Consider the following 20,461-nt stretch of genomic DNA (forward strand, 5'->3'; position numbering starts at 1 on the left):
GATGAGCCTCACAAAACACCAATAACTCTCTTCCTCTCTAAATAACTCCTCTTTGCATCTGTAACTTCAGATTCTGTTTACACTCTTGAGGTGGATGAGAGGTTGAGTTGCAAGACTGTTTTGTGAACACCTTGGGAGATCCTCCATGCCTCTCTCACATCTGTTGTCTTAGGGTCACAGCTTAAACTGAGACTAATCTAGTTTTATGTGTGTATGTTTAAGTGGATATATATATAAACAACTTTTGGCTCCCATAAGGCATGGGATTTGGCTGTGGCTGAGATGAGATAGTGGTTCACTCACCATTTCCTCTTCTTCCTAGATATACAGCTATACAATATTTCCCTCTCCCCTTGCACTTATGTATTCTCATGGGAGTGTGACTCAGTTCTAGCCAAAAGAATATGAGTGAGTATGACACGTGCCTCTTCCAGGCCAGGCCTGTAAAAAACATCCCATACACGAACCCTCTAGATTTTTCCTTTTCCACTGCTTTGTGCAGTAGAATGCAACCGTCTTGGAAGCCACATGTTAAAAATGATGGCACCACAAGTGGAAAAAGCTTGGGTCCTAAATTTTTACAGGGAAAAAAGCCTCCCACCAATAAGGAACACACACTTATGTTAGACTTTACGAGAATGAGAAAGAATTGCTATTGTAAAAAGCCACTGAGATTTTGCTGTTGCATCTGTGGGCATTACCCTAACTAATATACCTTTTTTATGTTAGGGTATTGGATGTTTCTTCCTGATTTGCAAGATCCTTATATTTATTATTAAATATGTATTATTCACTTTTGTCATAAATTTTGCACACACACACAAAAATCCCAGCTTGCTCTTTGCATTTAAAATTGTCTTTATGTTGAGTGCCTGAAAAAATTAAGTTTTATACAGTGGGATCTGGCAATCAGTATTTTTATGATTTGAGTCTTTTGCCATTATGTTTAGAAAGGTATTCTTGAATGTTGGTAATTATAAATTCAATTGCCAACCTCTCCACTGATATGCTGGTTTTCCCGGCAAGTCTTAATTCCTGGTTTGGAGGCTTCTCATCTAGAGCTACACTAAGATTTTCAAATGGTCACTTGAAACTCACTTTGAAATTCTGAGTGAAAGGTTCTCAGCTAAAGAGGGAAACAGTATGTGCAGCTGGGCCTGGTGAATAAGATTAATCTTAGACCATTAAAGAAAAATGTCTTGTCAGAATTTACATAAGTAAAGTTCAACTTTAGAGTATCACTACTTTGTATCTTCATTCCCATTTCCGGCCAGACACTTAGCACTCCCAAGATAATTCCTGGATGGGTAGGAATCTTCAAGAACTCTCTCTTTATTCCTGGCCTTTGAGCCATGATTCACGAACCCAAGTTTCATGATGCCACCCTCCACCTTCTCTTGACCTCTATCCTATTTATTTAGATAACTGCAGTGAAAAACAGAATCTGAATTAACATGAGCCCTCACATCTGCATTACTTATTCTACAACCAAAGTGGCAAAGAATGGCAGAATTTGTGCAACTTTGGGGAGGAGACCCTTAAATTCATGCTACCTCAGGCGCTCCCACTTCATTTGTGGGTAGGGGTGACCCTGAGTTAGACAGTGATTAATGTAATTATTCAGCATCTGATTTGATCACTTGCCAAAAAAACCCCAGTGTTTTCAATGGTCTGATTTCCAGTATTGACATACTCAGGATTTCCGTGAAATACAAGGTGTTATTTAGGGAAAATGTTACATGTCAAAAGCATTTGCCTTCCTAGTACTTAACATAGTATCTGACTTATAAGAGCCACTCAACACACATGTGTTGAATGATTGAAAACCTTTGCCATCCTCGGACACAGAGAGTGGCTTGGAGGTGTCATGTACAAGCATACCCGAGAAACAAGAGTAACTGGAGGAAAAAATCATGAGAATTGAGGAGAATGAAAGCTTAGGACATCAAAACAACAACAAGAAGGAATGGCAAGACTAGAGCCAGGGATATGATCAGGTTGCTGTAGGTGCTGGGAGACAAGGGTTGTCCAAGAAAATGACACCAGCTTGAAGAACTGCCATTTGTGAGAAACCAAGAAGGAGTTCCAAGGGAGAGAGAATCTAGGAGAGACAAATATGACAGAGAGCCACTCCCAAAGCCTCATGGGAGAGAAACAGAAAGATCGGTGCCTGCTCTGGTGATATATGAGCTCAGTCACTCCCCAGTGAAGGACTCCCCCTCACACAAAGCAGGACTCTCCGTCACTTTGTGCACCCTTAAATCATCATGTGGGAAGACGTTGCTTTCTTTTTATTCAGCCCCTTACTGAAACACTATCCTGAGGGCTTCTAGAGCTGGGGCAGGAAGAGGAAGAATCTGAAATACTGGAAGGGGACTCCAGATACGGAGAAAGTTGACACCATCCCCCCACAAAGTGAAAAACATGACCAGAACACCCGACATAAGAACTGCACCCCTGAACGGGCTAAGATCTACCCTGACACTGTTTCATCTGAAAAAGCAAACCATTTGTATGTATCTAAATGTGTGGCAGGGGACTTCCCTGGTGGTGCAGTGGTTAAGAATCCACCTGCCAATGCAGGGGACACGGGTTCGAGCCTTGGTCTGGGAAGATCCCACATGCCGCGGAGCAACTAAGGCCGTGCGCCACAACTACTGAGCCTGCGCTCTAGAGCCTGTGCTCCGCAGCAAGAGAAGCCACCGCAATGAGAAGCCCACGCGTCACAACGAAGAGTAGCCCCCGCTCACCACAAATAGAGAAAGCCTGCGCACAGCAACCAAGACCGAACACAGCCAAAAATAAGTATAAATAAATAAATAAATAAATGTGCGGCAAATATGCTTAGCATTTAGCAAGTCCTCTCCTATTATTTATCATTATCATCTCATGATTTATTAAGTCAGAATAGCATCTCAGATTACTTTAGCAGTGAACAGGAGTGGAAGGATAAGAGGTCTAGGGAAGCTTAACTCCCATAAGAAGCTAAAAGATTAGATGGTTAAGGTCTAGAACAGTGGTTCTCAAAGTATGGTCAGCTGGACCAGAAGCATCAGCACAACCTGTGAACTTGTTAGAAATGCAAATTCTAAGTTTTGGATTTTTTCCTTAGAATAATTTCTCAGAAGAACAGTTACGGTACCAAAATATATAAACACCCTTAAGGTATGTTATATGTATTTCTAAATTGTTTTCTAGAAGGATTATATCAATTTACATTTCTATCAGCAATTAATAAGCATTCTAGTTTGACCACACATTTACCAGAATAGAGTTTCATTATTTTGGTTAGTTTGGGGCAAATATTATAGGACAATTATGGTACAAATAGAGGGGTGATTTAATTCTCATTCTTTTATCTCTTCCTTCCTTGTACTTGAAAGTAGAACATGAGTTGACATTGCCCATTCCCATCATTAAACTAGAACCAGAAACTTGAATTTTCTTATGACATTATTTGCTCAGGAGTCTGAATAGGGCAAGTCTGATTTGAATCACATCTAAGAGTTTAGTTAATTTGGTTCTCAAAAGAATTCTTAATAATAACACCACTTACAAGGTGCTATCAAGGTATGATCCTTGAAGTGTTAAATTGAAGTTTCAATATGAAAAGAAGGAAAAAGTAAGAAAAGATAGAGTAAGCCACATTCAGTCTTTATAACTCCTCATATTTATATTATACCTTTTAACTAAGCACTTTGACATCAATTATTTCATTTGTACCAACACTGTTATTCTAAGTCTTAAGAAGCTAAATAAAACAAAGCTTTCGGAGGTTAAGTGACTTGCCTAAGGTTACAGAGCTGCTTATAGCAGAGATTGACCAAAACCCTAGAATTTCTATTCATTCATCCGACTATCCATCCATTCATTGATTAAGTGAATAAATATATATTGAACATGCTGTATTTCAGTGCTAAGTCCTGAGACTAGAGCACCGAACAAAAAATAGAAGTGGTCCTTGCCCACATAAAGCTTGCTGTTAGACAATAGGAAACAGACAGGGAAGCACTCAATTACATAATACATAATCAACTACATAAATTAAATTGTGGTACATGTTATAGAGGAAGGAACCATGGAGAGAATAATAGAGAGCTATTTTATTTAGATAGAATGATCAGAGAAAGCTCCTCTAAAGAAGTGATGTACAAGCAAAGATCTAAAGGATAACAAGGCTTCAGGCCAGAGCATGGTGTGTGTGTGTGTGTGTTGGTGTGTGTGTGTGTGTGTTTGTGTGTGTGCGTGTGTGTGTGTGTGTGTTTGGTAAAAGGTGCATTCCAGATAGATCCTGATGTCCAAATACCTGACATGGAAAAGCTTTGGACAAGTTTCAGGAATAGAAAAACACCAGTCCGGCTGGTGCAATCTACAATCTCTGCCTCAAACTGCAGAGCCCACGCTCCCTGGAGCCTGTGCACCACAACTAGAGAAAAGAAAACCCACACGCCACAACTAGAGAGAAGGCCGCGCACCGCGGTGAAAGATCCCACATGCCTCAACGAAGATCCCGCCTGCCGCAACTAAGACCTGATGCAGCCAAAAATAAATAAATAAATCTTTTTAGAAAATTAAATAAATAAATAAATAAATAAAAGGGACCATTGAGTGCCCAGCACAATAAATGGGGAAAGACCTACAACATGGAACTTTCCATTATGAAATTTAGAACCCAGAGGTAGAAGACCCAGAGATAGACAAGAAGAAAATAACCACATACAAAGTAAAAGGAACCAGCATACCATTGGACTTTTCAACAGCAACACTGAAAATTAGAAGAAAATGAAGCATTGCTTCAAAATTCTGATCGGTCATGATTTTTAACATAGAATTATATTCCTAGCTAAATTTTTAACCAAAAGGATGAAAATACAATATGTATATTTTCATAATTGCAGGAATTAAAGTGAATGTATTCTTTCTTAGAAAGATTGAAGAATGTCCTTCAGCAAAATCAGGTTGTAAACCAAGAAAGAGAAAGTGATGCAGGAAAGATTTTACTTAACACAGAAGAGTGATGAAGGGGAGTCATGAGATGTCAGCTGTGCAGGAAAACAAGGATTGACTGAAGCAGGAGGGCAGAAGGCTATGGAAGTAAAGACTCCAGAGAAAGAAATGGAACTCTTAGATTATCTGATGTGTTTGCTTTTTGGAGAAGATTATAAAAAGCCAAATAATACTGTTAGGAGTCCATTAATTCCGTGCATATGCTTCTTTGATAAAAATGAAAACCAGTTAAAAAAAGGAAAAAAAAAACATAAGCCACTGGATGAGTTTGCTCAGGGAAAGAGAAAAGCAGCTACGACGGAGTCCTGAGAACATTCTGGCTCAGAGGTCAGATAAAGGGAAGAGTGGGTGTCATGGGAATCAGAAGGGAGGGTGTAAAGAAAGGGTAGATGATTGCTGAGACACTGAACAAGCTGAGAATTGAAAGCTGTCCTTTTGATTTAGCATCCTGTAGGTCTTTGGAAACTTTGGCATGCACATTTCCCGGGGAAATCATTGGCAAGTTGGAAGGGGGCAAAAGCCAGAATGAAGTGGGATAAGTTAGTGTGAAGCCAACGTATAGACAACTCTATTTGTCTTAGTCTATGAACTCAAGAAATAGTGGTATATGGAAAGAGATGTGGGGTCAGCAGAGACTTTTTGTTTTGTTTTCAATAGATGCAGGAGATTAAATAGAGCATGTTTGTTTATTGGTGGGCCTGACGCAGTAAGAGAGAGAGGGACTGAAACTGTAGAAAGAGGGAACAACCAAAGTAGGACAGTGTTTGAGGGGATGAGAGCCAGGGTGCACATAGAAAGGATTGGACTTTGATAGGCTAAAGGGCACTTTTTCCATTTTAACCAGAGCAAAGAAGGGGAAAATGGGCCCCAGTGAAGATTGCACGTTTGGTGGAGTAAAGATGGTTTTTCAATTTTATCCATGAAATGAGAAGTCATCATCTGAGAGTAGAGGAGGAAATGTAGGAGGTTTCAGGAGAGAAAAAGAAGTTAAAAGTCGTCTTCTCAGGGAATAGGGAAGTAAGTCAACAAGAGAAAAATACAAGACTTGCTGGGCAGTTTTGAGTGCCCATTTGAAGCTGGAGCTTGTGAATTTAAAGTGATCATATAGCTCCATTGCATTTTTCTATCCACAGTCAGGAGTTCAGGCACAAGTTCAGAGAAGGAGAAGGTGGAGTTTACCCAGTGCTACTGTCTTGTCTGATGAATAAGATGGAGAGAGTGAAGATCAGAGGTTTTCTCAAGGAAAGGTAATAGTGAGGGAATGCTAGAATCTAGACTGATGGCCAGAGGGAATGGGCTAAAGAAAAAATGGAGGGGATCGGTAGGCAGGATAGCTTTTTGCCCCCAGGGGCTTTGCAGTGTCGATGGAAAGTAGGCATCTGAATATCATGACACAATGTAATCATTTTTGCTGGGATGGTCATTGGAAGAATAGGGTTGCATGCTTGTCGAGAGAACCTGTGGGGCTTTCCTTCAGGCTGGTGTCCATGGCAGAGCTAAAAGTGCCAACTTCTGAGTTCCTGCCATCCTTCTTCAGAGTCCCGAGGGAAAGAATTTATTTAAATGAGGGTTGACCTAAAGTTGATTCCCAGGTCTCTTCTAGCAAGAATACCCTATGTCCTGTAGAAGCCAAGGCCTAGGCTATCAGAAAACTGGTGTTTTAAATCCTGGGGCTGCCACTTAATGGGCTGTAAGGCTTCAGGGAAGCACATAATCTGCCTGACCTTGAGAAATATCCCTGGTTTTTAACATGTTTCTTAAAGATCTGATTTTGAATGAGCAGAATGTATGTGTCCCGCCATAGAAAAGAGAACATCATGCATCATCTTACACATAAGTAATAGGGTTTTATTATGTCAAACGAGGAGTGTCCAACTGGCCTTGCTGAATACTTATTGTGAAGAGGAAGAGCTATGGATCAATTACTCTGAAATCAATTATCTTGGTTGACGTTTCCAGGAATAACTGCGTGGTAAATACTAATCCCATAAGATGTGACCATTTAGTTACTTTTTGCCTGTTCCTCTAACTAGCGTGCTTCCTCCAGCTTCAGGGGTTTTGCACCCAGGATGCTCTTCCCCAGATCCACCCACATTTAGAGCTTCACATTCTGCAGGTTTCATTTGAACACCACCTCCTTGGAAACACCCTCCCTGACCACCTCCTTGCGTACCGTCTCAAGCCCACTACCCTTATTCTCATAGACACAGTCTGTGAGTTTTCTCCTAGCACTTAGCTAGCAACTTTTATAATTATGTATTTATTTGTGTCATTTATCATCATATCCCCTATCTAGTGCCCAACAGATGGAAGACATTAAATTTATATTGAAAGGTTGAAAAACTGGAGAATAGTAATACCTTGGGTATGATGACTTTTTGTGTGATTAAGTGGTTATGTGATTGTGGGGTTTCCCACACTGGTCTTCTACCTCTATTTGGGCAGTGATCCTGTGTTGGTTTTTTCTTAATTTAAAAAAAAAATTTTATACAGTTTTAAAGGTTACTTCCCATTTACAATTATTACACAATATTGGCTTTATTCCTCGTGTTGTAGAATAATACATCCTTGAGCCTATCTGACACCCAATAGTTTATACCTCCTTCTCCCCCACACCTATGTCACCCCTCCCCACCACTGGTACCCAGTAGTTCTCTATATCTGTGAATCTCCTTCTTTTTTGTTATATTCACTGGGTTGTTGTATTTTTTAGATTCCACATATAAGTGATGTCATACTATATTTGTCTTTCTCTGATCTATTTCACTTAGCATTATGCCCTCCAAGTCCATCCATGTCGCTGCAAATGGCAGAATTGCTTTTTTTTTTATAGCTAGGTAGTATTCCATTGTGTATATGACAACTTAGGTTGTTTCCACATCTTGGCAGTTGTAAATAATGCTGCTATGAGTGATCCTGAGTTTTGTTCCCAAGAGTATGCCTAGTACGTGACAGGTGCCCCTGAAAATGCATTGGCTAAGTAAATAAATTGAGGGATGAATGAATGGATGGATAGACAAATATGTTTCACAAATAATTTTTCTAGAAGTAACATTGCCCAAATATAAGTGTTCTACAGACGTTTTATTGAGATTTTCTTTTAGCCGTGTTATGTGAAGTATTACTTAAGACCACAGTCATTCAACTATGTGGATTCAGAAGAGCACTTTTGGAGAAGAATCCTGTTCCTGCTCAGAGTTTTCGCTAAAATTTACTCACCTCAGAGCAGGGTTGAGACGGCTTTTGTTCAGGTTGTGTTCTTGTTAAGCAGCTGTGCCCAGTTTTCAGTTAACTCATTTGGGTCTCCACTCAACCAAAGCCCCCTGCTCTTTGAATAATCTCTGACTCACTGCTACTTAGCATCTTCCAAGCTGAGCTTAGGAAAATGGCACTGAGGGATGACAATAGAGAGAAAGGTTCCTTGAAGGATACGTCCATTTTTCCAAGTTGTCCAGATGTAGTTCTGAATTAAACCAGAGCAGCCAAAAGCTAGGTTCTAGACCATATCCCATTTGTCCCAGAAGGACTACATTTCTGAATTATGCTTGGTTTTGATGCATTAGCCTCCACTGGGGATCACTGTAAACATAACCCCATGAAAGCCATCCTAGGGTCTATTGTGAGTAACTGTTGAGAAAGTCGTTCACTGCGGCACACCATATTCCCTGTAGGAAGGGCCACAATAGATATCCTCACATGATCTGGGTGTGAAGAAAGGTTTGCTTTCGTTGAGAATTGTTTATATTTTTAAAATTACGTAATCACTGTGAACCGTTCAATGATCAGATTCCCCTTTTCTTGTTGGCTTCTGGAAAGTTGAGAACTAAGAATGGCTCGCCCCTAGCAGGCATGCATTCCTCATGTGCTCATTGAGAGCCTCGTTCCTGGCTCTACTTTGTTTGCACCCAGATTTTTCTTCTTGTCCCCACATTTAAACTTGTGCTGTCTTGTCCTGTGTGAGATATTCTTGGACATTGCTTCAGATTACTTTATGGATGAAAGTAGAACACGAATAACTGAAAATTCATAATAATCTCTGTCTTGCTGAATTACTGTAAGAATTACCCATAAAACACATATGCAATTTAAAATATCAAAGGTATTCAAGTAATGATTCTGCTGCAGCTACTATTATTGCTGGTGCTGGTGCTGTTATTGCTGTCTACACTCTATGGTCTCACCTTAAATTTCCTTACCTTGCTAATCAAGCATTGCCTGTAGCTTTAAAGAGACCCTGGTTAGATTATTGCGTTAGTTTCCACCCTCCTTTCTCCCACACAGTTACCCTAATGGCACATACTGGATAACAGCTGGAGAGTATTAGGGATGTCAGTCTGGTTTTAATTTCATTAAGAACTACTTGAGACTGCTTCACAGATCTGGCCGCTAACCACTTCGTGAGAGAAGGGAAGGTACTGAGCTTTGAAAAGAGGGCCTGTTCAGAATCCCGTGAATCATTCGGAAGCATTGGTCGTCAGCTAGGACTTTGCCACCCAGAGTGCGCTCAGCAAGCCAGCGGCATTGGCCCTACCTGGGCACTTGTCCGTCAGGCCTCCTCCAGACCTACTGAATCCGTGTCTGCAATTTAACCAGAACCCCAGGTGATTTGTATGCACTTTAATGTTTGAGAAGCACTGAACTAGGACAAACTGTGAGGACAGCAGTCCAGGCACCCTGCATTAGCTGCTGGAGAAGTGCCATGCCGCCAGCCCGCTTGGCAGAATTTCGATGGGATTGTGGGAAGCATGTGCACGCTGTGATCTGATGAGTGGTTCAGATCCTAGCTCTACCACTGGTGTGCTGTGTGACCTCAGACAATTGGCTTCACCTTTCAGAACTCGTTTCTTCATCTGTTATATAGAAATAATCACACACATGCCCCTGGGAAGGTTACTATGAGGATGGAATGAAATTGGGTATGTTAGGATGACCCACAAAGATATAAAGTATGACAGTTTCTAAACAATGCCTTATGACGACTGGGTGCAGTCTTTGCCTAAAGGACACTGGGTGTTGTGGGATGTCTCTAGACCACAGGACCTAGAAGGTGGCTATCTATGGACCAGGTGCCAGAGTCACTGCAGGCACTGTCTCTGAGGGTATAGGGCTCTCCAGACTGTGGGTATCTGCCCTTGGGGCTTCTGTCCAAGCAAAGCTTAGCCAGGACCTTCTTGCTTGATTCTACCCTAAGGGGAAACCAACTGGGAAGGAGTAGGCCACCCTAAAGAATAGGAATTATTAGTCCCATTTGATAGGCGAAGAAAGGGGAATTGATTGACTCACAGCTGACAGTCACAGACTTGGTGTTTGGACACAGCTTTTTCAACCCTGTGCTCTTTCTATCTACATGATGATTATTGTGGATACATTGACCCCACCATTATAATTGGGATTTAATTCATACCAGTCAAATAGTACCAATCCTAAGGTAAGGTGCCCTCCTGTTTAATACACACCCAGGATACACAGTCCATTCACCAAAATAAGGACTGTCTTGTTTAAACACTTTTGTAAATACAAATGGTGTCTCCTTAATTATAACTCCCTACTATCCCACTGGCCTTGGGGCTCTAAATCGATTTTATGGTTCTGCTCATTGCAATGAGGATTCATCTCACATTGAATGGTCCTTTTCCTTAAGGACAGTGACCAGTGGCTTCCTGGAGTCCACTCTACATGATTAACTTGGTAATATGTCGCCTGCATCTTCCTGGGCTAAAAAGCATCAACATTTCGCATCAGGACCTTGATTTACTAACCGTCTGCTCAGAAGTCTGTCATCAACGGGGATGATTTCTTACTCCCTCCAGACTGCACGACTTTGCCAAGGTTCTAGTGAGTCAAGGCCTGACCTTGAAGGCAAAAGGCATACTGTACCTCCCTCTTTAATTGGTTTAATCGTCTGCCTGTAAAGGTAGGCGGCAAGCTTTTCTGGTTTTTCTCGCAAATCTCCTACATGTTGGAGATGTGACTTCAAGACAACCTCGTATGTGTATCTCTGAGGAATTTCTTCTTTATCGAGACTTTATTGTTAGGATCTTTGATACAGCAGTCTTTTAGTTGGAAGGAACAGATTCGCTTCGTGCCTCTGGGAGGGAAAAAGAAGAGATGAAATGAAAAGATACATGTGTGTGCTCACCCAGGAAAAGTTGAAGAAGTGGGTAATAGCAAAGTCACAGACTGGGCTTTCTTTGGGGGACAGCTCTTCTTATCTGTCAACTACACTTTCACGAGGACTCCTGCTCTGCTTTTATTTCTGCTGTGTTTAGTTGTGATTTCCTCATAACTTTATCCCACATCCTACATCATGGCTGACAGGTCCTCTACTCCATGGATATTGTTTGACACTCAGGCCTTACTAACTGGCACCAACCTCTCAGTCTCCACATGGCAAAATTCCTTAAAGAGAAATCCGATTGGTCCAGTTTGTTTTGACTGGTCAGGCATTGATTGCCTTCGAGTTGAGTGTCTACCCCAGTCCAGTCTGATCATGGCTCCGTCATCTCCCTCTTTCAGTAGTGACCATGAGTGGGGTAGGTCCTCTGGGAGCCATCATGGGCAGGACATGGACTTGTTAGTCCAGGCACAGCCTTGTCATTCCAGTTCTCTGATCCTCGGTTGAGTCAGGGCAGAACAAGTATGCACAAAGTTACATCAGCTACAAGTAGCACCTGTTAAACTCCCCCATCCCCAGTGACCTCAGGAGCACCCAAACACAGCAAGCAGGGTGAGTGGGAGAACAGACAGCAAACACCCCGTAAGGAAGGATATTGCCCTGGCCAAATCCCTGGGGCACTCCAGGCCCCTCTGTTTAGACCCTCCAGGTCTTGTGTCTTGCTGACTTCCTGCCTCTAGTTAATCCTAACCTCTGACTCTGTAGACCCAGCCCCGAAATCTTAGTTCCCTGGTTCTAACCTGTGATTCCTGATCTCTGATGCTTGTCCTCTTATCTAACTTGTTTTCCTTTTCATATCCTCATTTTGAAAATCCAGCTTGAGGATAATAATATACTATAGTGTCTGCCTCAGTTATGGGCATCTAGCACAAGGATAGTTAGTGGAATGACACACATAAAATAAATTGGTTCTTTCCTCTAGAAATAATGTGATTGGGCCATTCACTTCATAGAATATCAAGTAGCCATCAACATTGAGAAAAAGCATATATGAAGAAAGATTCTAAAATAGAATGTTAAAAAGAATGTGGAACTGTTCTTACACTATGAACATTCTTATATAAAATAGATACAGGGATTAAGAGAGACGGAAAATTTTGAAAGAGAAAACCTAGGGGTGTTCACGTTGCACTTTTTCTGAAAATCCTTCAGAGTTTGGGTTGCTATACTGCTTTTCCATGTTGTTTAAAAGGGAGGTGGGGGTGGGATGAGAATGGTGTGAAACTGCAGAACAAGCGATCAGAGGGAGGAGGAAGTGCTTTCTAATTAGCTGCCACCGTTGGATGTGCGAAGTCGGCCTGATGCTCCCTCGCGCTCCCTTGAACACAGCAGAAATGTTTCAAGGTGCTTTGCCAAAAATGATCAGTAAACTTTCTTTCAAGTCTGCTTTGTCAAAGTCATGATTAAACGGTGGAGGATGCCGACCAGAAGTATGGAGGTAGAGTGGGGTCCTAACGGAGTGAAGGGAATAGAGTCTGGGGATCAGATTGAAAGAACAGAAGCATTCTGGGCAGGAAGCACCAACAGCATGAAGCAGAATGGCCTTCCAGGGTGATGTATTTGGAGGTAACTGAGACACCCAGAGAAGATCCGGTCTTGGTTGGTCTTTGGGAGTGCAAGGGACCCACGTCCCAAAGGCCTGTATGTTAACCAAGATTCCGAGGCCCAGGCGACAAAGTGATAGGGGGCACTCAGGATGGGGAGGTCAGCCCTCTGGAGCTAATACTGTCCAGCTACCAGAGTTACGAAAGCAGAATCGCCCAGCCATGTGCAGCACCAGGGATGGTCGCCCCAGGCCTCATTACATCAGCCTCCCTGCACTTCAGCTTTCCAGCAGGGCACCATGGCCTCGTGTGGTCTGGCTGCCCTGCTCTGAGCAGCAGTTAACACTGGGAGAATGTGTTGGTTTGTGTGCTGCATACTAAACTGGTCTCTATCGTGTATAAGTGACGTTAGACTTCCCAAATAAGCTGCTCTTCTATTGATGACTGTCATGTATCTGAATCCCAAGGAGCATGTCTGTATCACCATGGACTTCAGGTAGAAGATTCTGGGCCTTGACTGTAACCCTTTTGCAGCTTGACAGGAGATAGACAGTGGCTCTCTGGATGAGGATCTTAGTAAATCTGAGTTCTATTACCCCGTAGATGCCAAAGAAGCAAGGATGAGAAGTAAGGTGATAGGGTAGCCAGAATGTTGAACTAAGAGTCCAGGAACTGTATTCTCTCAGCAGCTCTGAAACTCACGTGTTGTGTACCTCTGGCAAATCATTCAGCCTTTCAGGATCTGAGTTCCTCTTCTATCCTATGGGAATAGAACTATTTCAGATTTGTTTTAAGTTATGTTAATAATTACCGGATTCAGTCCTATTCCTTTAAACCTGTCAGCCCAAGGTTTCCTAGCCAGAACCCAATAATAATGAATCCCTGGGAGTTTCTTATATGAATTACAGTCCATATCCTGAACTGTTTTATCCTGTCCAGCCTTGCTTCCTAGCTGCTCACACCTCAGGTCTTCTTGGCTTCTGCATCTCATTTCTCATCAATGTTGAGATGAGCTTCTTGGGGAAGAAGCCTCTGATTCCAGTCTGCCCCTTCTCCACACACTCTCCTCTTGGACTTGGCATTCTCTGAGACCCTCCCCATGGCAGCCTGACTCACTGGACCCTCCCTGGCACCATTTTCACTGCATTTCACCCTGGATCCAACAGTGAGAACTACATAATCATTATTTAGTGCTCTGTGATTTTTTTGAGAGTCCCGCCCTTAATCAGAAAGCATGTTGGTATAAGACAGGAGCTGGGCCTTGCTTCTTTCTCTTTTGCTGTTTAAGAAATATTCTATTTAATACTTCACATAATTGTCCTGACTTGGGGACTGACTATATTTTAAAAACAGAAAATCCTGAACGAACCTGAAAACACTCTGTTGTAAAGTTCATTACATATAAAGTAAGCCCTAAGAGACATGAAAACGTATCCCATAAACAAAAGAAGAATTTTAGGGACAGTTCGTTTGGAAAATGCTGTACCATGCATAAAAGCATATTAACGGCTCTGAGAAATACTGTATTAAAGAAACCTATTTAAATTTGCCTAATCCAGTATTTGCCACATTAATCTGACCAAGAATCCTTTGTTCATGAACATCTATTCGTATATACCACATCATTGGAGCTATGCAGGACATTTAGACAATTAGATTTAGACAATTTAGACAATTTAGATTGAGACAACTTTAATGTTCCCTATCTATCTATTTATCTGTCTATCTATCTATCTATTGCTATCTTTCTCTTTTCTCCTATCATCATCATTGTTGTTATCATTTAATAAACCTCCAGTTGTCTGAAGGTTATAATATTAGTGATCAGAAAAAAGTCTGATGCAGTGCTACACGAATACTGTGTTATACATTGAGAATGGCTTGTGATGATACATTGAACGTGTCGCTTAGAAATAACTTAATAGTTACCTGCAGGCATCAAGTCCTAGATATGTGAAGTGTATTAGACACTCTGGGGAAATAATCAAAGAAAAAAAAAGAGAAGACTTTAAGAGGCTTATAATCAAGTTGGAAGAAATAACTATCAAGTTACATACAAAATAATTTGAAAATAACTCTGAAGAAACCTATTAATGCCCAAAAAATAGTAAAATAAAGTCTATAGAGCTATCTAAGAAAATAATGGTCAGAGGAAAATGGAATTGATATCAGAAGTAACTGGAATTGGGTAATCAGAGAGCAATAGAATTCTGGAAAACATTTGGGCAAGGCATAAAGAACTTAGCAGACCTGGGAAAACTAATTCTAAACTCTCAGAGGAAATTGGCAAGAGTCCATTTTATTTCACAGAATCTGCAAAAGACTCAGGAGTTGATCCAGTCAGTTACCTCAGGAGGCACAGAGTTGGGGTACGGGTGGGGGATATGGAGAGATTAAAATTAAGGATGCTGGGTTGGAAGTCTACGGAGCATTTAGATCTCCAGATCCCCTTCACTGCTCCTAACAGCCCAGGAAATGCCCTTCCTTTACCCCCAATAAAAGGCTAAAAAGGATAAAACAGAGTCTCTGGTTTGGGGGAAGTCGGCACAGTTGAGGATGGGAGTACTATAGCGAAATTGCGGCAATTAGCAAAACATAGACATATTAAATGGCAAGAGCGCCAGTTCCCCCCACCCCTGCCCCAGTCGTTTTTTTTTTTTTTTACATCTTTATTGGCATATAATTGCTTTACAATGTTGTGTTAGTTTCTGCTGTACAACAAAGTGAATCAGCTATATGTATACATACATCCCCATATCCTCTCCCTCTTGAGCCTCCCTCCCATCCTCCCTTCCCCACCCCTCTAGGTCGTCACAAAGCACCGAACTGATCTCCCTGTGCTATGCAGCAGCTTCCCACTAGCTATCTATTTTACATTTGGTAGTGTATATATGTCCATGCCACTTTCTCACTTTGTCCCAGCCTCCCCTTCCCACCCTGTGTCCTCAAGTCTGTTCTCTACGTCTGCATCTTTATTCCTGCTCTGCCACTAGGTTCATCAGCACCATTTTTCTAGATTCCATATATATGCGTTAGCGTACGGTATTTGTTTTTCTCTTTCTGACTGACTTCACTGTGTATGACAGACTCTAGGTCCATCCACCTCACTACAAATAATTCAATTTCGTTCCTTTTTATGGCTGAGTAATATTCCATTGTATATATGTGCCACACCTTCTTTATCCTTTCATCTGTCGATGGACACTTAGGTTGCTTGCATGTCCTGGCTATTGTAAATAGAGCTGCAATGAACACTGTGGTACATGAACTCTTTTTGAATTATGGTTTTCTCAGGGTATATGCCCACTAGTGGGATTGCTGCCACAGTCTTTTGGCAAAACAATGGCAGGGAAGCCAGGCAGGTACGATCCAGACAGACCTCAGAAAGGGTCAGTTCTTGGGGATCTGAACTGCCCAAGAAGGAACATTGAAACAAAAAAGCACAGTGAAACAAAGATGTAAGACATCTAGGGAAAGCCTCTAAAGTGGAAATTGAAGACCAAAATAAACTAAAATAAGCAACTTGAAGGAAACAGAGATGAAATGGGAAGAAATTTGCAAAATATTATCATCAGTGTCCTAAGAGATAGATTAGAAGATACTTCAACCATGAAATAAGAACAGTGTACCGGGACTTCCCTGGTGGCACAGTGGTTAAGAATCCGCCCACCAATGCAGGGGACACAGGTTTGATCCCTGGTCAGGGAGCTGGGATCCCACATGCCGCGGAGCAACTAAGCCCATGTGCCACAACTACTGAGCCTGCACTCTAGAGCCTGCGAGTCACAACTACTGAGCCTGCGTGCTGCAACGACGGAAGCCTGCATGCCTAGAGCCCATGCTCCATAACAAGAGAAGCCACCACAATGGGAAGCCCGTGCACCGCAACGAAGAGTAGCCCCCACTCGCTGTGACTAGAGAAAGCCTGCGGGCAGTGATGAAGACCCAAAGCAGCCAAAAATAAATAAATAAATTTTAAAAAAGAAAGAATAGTGTACTATAAAAAGAATCATTCAAAGAACAACCACCACCGCCAGCTCTTGGAAATTAAAATTAATTAGAAGAAACAGACCAATTGATAGGAGTTTTCAAAGATTAGTGAAGGAAAATTCCTTGAAAGTTAGGAAAAACAAAGAGGAGAGAGTAAGAAAATTAGACAGCCAGTTCAAGAAGTCCAACATCTAAAAGTTCTAGAAAAGAAGAACAGTAAAAACACATGGAAAGAAACAATCAATAGAATACAAGAAAATTTCCCAGAGATAAAGAACCCAAGTTTCCCATTCAAGAAAGCTAAGTGCCCAGAAAAATAGATAGCAATAGACCCATACAAAGAAAATCATTCTGAAATTCCAGAACACTCAGCTTGAAGAGAAAAACATATAAAGTTCCACGAGGAAGAAAACAGGTCACATAGGAACAGCTATGAGGAATCAGAACGACTTAAGAGTTCTCAGAATTAACATTGGAAAGTGTTAAGCAATTGAGCAATACCTTCTTTTGAAATTCTAAAGGACTATTGTTTCCAATCTAGAATTCCATAATAAGCCAAATTATCATTCAAGGAAGAGTATAATAGACATTTTCAGTGATGCAACATATCAAAATATTTACTCACCCCAAGACAGTAGAAAACATGGGATACAGGAAACAGTAGATCCACCAAGAGGGAAGAATCCGCAGGTGAAGGAAGATCCATGGATGACAATGGTCCACTCGGTGTAGAGAGCAGTCAGTCTACTTTGGAGCAGGTCAGAAGTCTCCCATAGGGACTTATTCAGAAGATAAAGCTGATAAGAATACTGCATCTGAATGTCCTGAAAAGAGATTTAGACAATTGGTGAGCAGTTTAGTTTGGGATTTGAATTAGTGCTAAAACATAGAAGCTAAGCAAAGAAACAAGTAAAAATATCATCATTATTTAAGCAAAACCAACAAGATGCGGGAAAGGAAAAGCTGTCTCAGTTTTGAATAGCACTTAACATAGTCTTTATAATAAAACACTAATGTCATATTTAACCAAAATTACCATATGACTCCATTAATAGGTGGAGAGATGGGAAGAGTACATTGTGTGTAGGAGCAGAGGAAGGAAAGAAAGATAAATCCTCATCCCTTATAGTGAGAAATAAATACTTCTTACTAAAACTGAAAAGTCACGAGGTAGCAATGCAAGCATATTTTCCAGAAATCTTGAGGTAAATGTCAAAATGATCAGCTAAAAGTTTTTGCCGCTGGGGAGAGAAAAATGGTAGGTGTGGGGAGAGAAAAATGGTAGGTGTAGGGAGAGGTGCTGGGGAGAGGGAAGCTTTTTTTTTTTTGGTAGCAAACCTTAGAGAAACCATTTTACTCTTTAAAGTGTGTGCATTTATAACAAACTGTAAGAAAAAAAATGAGGGAAGGCTTTACAACTCATTTTATAAGGTTATAATAGCCTTGATATATATGAAAATGAATTTATAGACCAATCTGTTACAAGCATAGATACAGAAATCTCATATAAAATATTGACACATATAATTTAGCAGCATTTAAAAATAATATGCCAAATCCAAATATATTTAATCCCAGAAATCAAAGAGCAAAAAAGCATTTAAAAATTGAACAATATAACACACTGAGTTAACAAATGAAAGGGGAAAACATGAGACCATTTAAATAGATTTAGGAAAATCATTTGATAAAATGTAGTCTTTATTCAGGAAATAGACTCTTAGCAAACTAAATTGTAGAGACAATTTCTTTCATATGATAATAGGTATCTAAAATCTACATCATACATTATATTTAATGAAAACTTTAGAAGCAGTTCCATTAAATTGAGAAACATAAAAGAATACTCACTATCACCACTTCTAAGATTCTAGCCATTGCTTTAAGAAAAGAAAAAAAAAAAGTCATAAGTATTAGAAAAGAGAAATGTCTTTATTTATAGTGATTTTTTAATAGGAAGTCCACCAAAATTTACCAAAAACTTCCATAATTAATAAGAAAACTCAGCATGATATCTGGATATCATTTTACTATTCAAAAGTCAGTATTTTTATATATACCAAAAATAAACTCTCAAAATGAACTGGAAATAAAATTTTCATTCACAATAGCAACAAATCTCTGAGATAATTAGTATGAAATCAACAAATATGTGTATTATAGCTCTGGAGAAAATTTCAAAGCTTTATTGAATCACATAAAAGATTTTCTGATGTAATAGAAATTGTATCATGTCCATCAACTGGGAAACTCAATATCACGTATATGTCAGCTCTCACCCAATTTAATCTATAAATACAAAGAATGTCAGTTAAAATCCCAAGGAAGTTTTTAGAACTTGGCAAGTTGATCCTTAGGTTCATGAGGAAAAGAAAAATGTGTAAAGTAGCCAATACAATTTTGGAAAAAAGAACAAGATTGGGGTTGGTGGTGGTGACTGCCCTATCAGATACCAAGATGCCTTATAACACTATACTAAATGAGATAGTACATTACAGACAAAAAGACAGAAAAATAGACCAATAAAGCAAATAGAGACAAAGTCATCAAAAGTGAAAATTGATATATAACAGAGATGGCATTGCAAATCAGGGACAGAAATGGACTATTAAAACAATAAGAGGGAATTCCCTGGTGGTCCGGTGGTTAGGACTCCAAGCTTTCACTGCAAGGGCCCAGGTTCAATCCCTGGTTGGGAACTAAGGTCACACAAGCTGTGAGGCACGGCCAAAAAAAAAAGAAAAAAAAAAAAAACCTAATAGGATGTGGGGACAATTGGCTATCTATACGGAAAAAGATAAAATTGGAAATTTGGAACCCTATCTCATACCATACACAAGTACATTCTAGGTGGATTAAAGAATTGTAGGGGAAAAAGTTTCATAAAGTATTCTTTATGAAAATGTAGAAGAACATGTTATGACTTGGGGTAAGGAAGGATTATATAAACGACACAAATGTGATTATATAAAAATTTAAAAATTCTGTTCAACAATAGACACAGAAAATGAAGAAAAAAAAAGCCCAGGTTGGGGGAGAGTATTTGCCATAACATTAACTTACAAAGATTGATATCCAAAACCAATAAAGAACTCTAGAAATAAAAAGAACAGCAAACTGATGGGGAAAAGGGCAGAAAAATAAATATACAGTCCAGAAAGAGGCACCTCAAATGAAAAATAAACAATGTACCAACACTTATCCCTACTAACAATCCGAGGAAGAGGAAGGAATGCCAAAACAAGACAATCAGAGGCCAGTTCATACAACCAGATTGGCAAACATTTAAAAAGCCTGATGACATTAAATGTTAGCAAATGTGGGGAAATGGAAGCTCTCAAGAAACTGCTGATAATCATGCAAATCAATACTGCCTCTTTAGTGGTTGATTTGAAAATATCTAGAAAAGTGAAAATGTGTGTGCGCTTACATATATTCCAGCTTTTTCCACTTTTACTATGTACCCTAGAGAAATGTATACCAAGAGCCATGTATACAAAGAGCCATGCAGAAAAATGACATTCCTAGCATGGTTTGTAATAGCCAAAAACTGAGATATGATCTAAGCTAACAATGGCTGTACTGTTTGGATAGAAACTTGAATGCCATGACGTATCTTATGTGGCTGCATTAAATATCTCCAATATAAGCAGCTCAGAAGTTTTACATTCAGCCATTTCAGGCCCAATGTCATGTGAGCTACACACACTCTAAAAACAAACCTTATCTATTCCATGTTGCAGCT

The sequence above is a fragment of the Balaenoptera musculus genome, chromosome 2, assembly GCF_009873245.2.
Source record: "Balaenoptera musculus isolate JJ_BM4_2016_0621 chromosome 2, mBalMus1.pri.v3, whole genome shotgun sequence".
NCBI lineage: Eukaryota > Metazoa > Chordata > Mammalia > Artiodactyla > Balaenopteridae > Balaenoptera > Balaenoptera musculus.